Below are 2,362 nucleotides of genomic sequence, written 5' to 3'. Positions count from 1 at the left end.
AACCGACATTGGCCTCTAGCAAGGCATATCGATTACATAGACTTAAGTGAGTTAATTCGTATAGGATAGTGGACATAACTCCTTCGGTCTCCCACTTGTACATGTCCTTATAAGAACCATTATAAATCTTTTTGCTACTATTGTCTCCAACTGAGAATGAGGTGGGAAAAGTGTCAACCTCATATATCCCAATCATTTTTCTCGAATCCTTGAGTTGACTCGTAAAAGAGCAGATGGATGACAATCATCCCATCTGAGCGCGGCACGCATTTACACAAGTCACACTCTTCGAGAGGCCAATAAAAAACATACTCCCTTCACAAGGGAGGAGCAAATCCCCTCTTGTCTAACCACATCCTATCACACGCTCCATGCACACCCAATGATCGGCCATGATCCCCTTTTACAGCAGACTAGGAATGATATCAAAGTATACACTTTACATGTACAAAATTGTCAAAGACTCAAGTCTAAAGACCAAAACAAGTCAACAGCTTGCAAAGAACTTTACTGACACTAAGCGAATCCTTAGTAAAGTCCTTTTAAGCGGGTCTGTCTAATGTGTATTCTCCAACACACATCCATGCACCTAGCTTAGTATCTCCATACCTATGACTTATGGAACATAGCAATCAACCAGCGTACATACTAGTCATTTATGAGTATTCAAATGTCCCAACATAATACTCTGACTAGAGACACAAATAATCACATCATCCAAATGGAGTTCCACAACTAAGTCACGCACTTAGTGATCCATTTCATCAATGTAATTTATTTAGGGACAAACAATTCAAACAAGATTTGAATAAAATGCAATTTTATTAAATAAATGCAATTGTTGTTACAAAATATCCAACAAATTAAAATACTCCCACTAAAACAAAACTCTCCTAATAGGACTAAGACCACTCGCTAATGCGTCTAAGACCTATCGCAGTCCTATGACTCTCAAACTTAGGCCGCGGGAGCGGTTTTGTTAAGGGATCAACAACATTTGCTTCCGTTGGCACTCTGCATATCTTTATATCACCTCTCTCCTGAATCGCTCTGATAAGGTGATACTTTCTGAGTACATGTTTAGATTTCTAATGAGACCTCGATTCCTTAGACTGCGCTATGGCACCATTATTATCACAATAAAGGTCCATAGGGCTCGAAATGCTAGGAACGACTCCCATGTTCCTCAATGAACTGTCTAATCCAAACAGCTTCTTTTGATGCCTTTGATGCAGCAATTTACTCAGCCTCTCTTGTGGAATCAGCTACCGTGCATTGTTTGAAACTCTTCCAACTTACAGTACCACCATTCAGACAGAAGATAAATCCAGATTGTGATCTGGAATCATCCTTATCTATCTGGAAGCTAGCATCGGTGTAACCATTTACAATCAGCTGCTCCTCACCTCCGTAGACCAAGAACAAATCCTTACTCTTTCTTAAGTACTTTAGGATATTCTTGCAGCTATCCAGTGACTCTCACCTGGATTGGACTGGTATCTATTTGTCATGCTTAATGCATATGCTATATGAGGACGAGTACACAACATGGCATACATGAGGGATCCTGTAACCGAAGCATATGGAATCTTACTCATTCGCTCCAGCTCATTAGGTTTCGACTTTGTTGGACACTGGCTCTTGCTTAGAGTTACACCATGTGACATAGGTAAAAATCCTCTCATAGAATTCTCCATATTGAACATTTTCAGGACCTTATCAATATAATTGTCCTGACTCAATCCAATGAGTCTTTTGGATCTATCTGTAAATATCCTTATTCCTAAGATATAGGTTGCTTCACCCATGTCTTTCATGGAAAAACAACTACCTAGCCAACCTTTAACGGATTGCAGCAAGGGAATGTCATTTCCAATCAGGAGTATGTCGTCGACATAGAGAACCAAAGTAGCTATTGCATTCCCACTGACTTTCTTATACACACATGGTTGTTCTTCGTTTTTAAGGAAACCAAACTGTTTGACTGCCTCATCAAAACGAAGATTCCAACTCCGAGATGCTTGCTTCAGTCCATAAATGGAACGCTGAAGCTTGCAAATCTTTCTAGCATCCTTAGATATGAAACCCTCAGGTTGCGTCATATACACATCCTCCTGCAACTTCCCATTTAGGAAAGCTGTTTTCACATCCATTTGCCAAATTTCATAATCATGAAATGCAACAATTGCTAGAAGAATCCTAATGGATTTAATCATCGCTACATGTGAATAAGTTTCATCATAGTCAATACCATGAGTTTGTTTGAAACTTTTAGCCACTAAGCGAGCCTTATAGACATCTATATGTCGATCCATGTCTATCTTTTTCTTAAAGACCCATTTGCACTCGATGGTTTCTACAC

The sequence above is a fragment of the Silene latifolia genome, chromosome 3 (genome assembly GCF_048544455.1).
Source record: "Silene latifolia isolate original U9 population chromosome 3, ASM4854445v1, whole genome shotgun sequence".
Classification (NCBI taxonomy): domain Eukaryota; kingdom Viridiplantae; phylum Streptophyta; class Magnoliopsida; order Caryophyllales; family Caryophyllaceae; genus Silene; species Silene latifolia.
Note: the sequence above shows the minus strand (reverse complement) of the source record.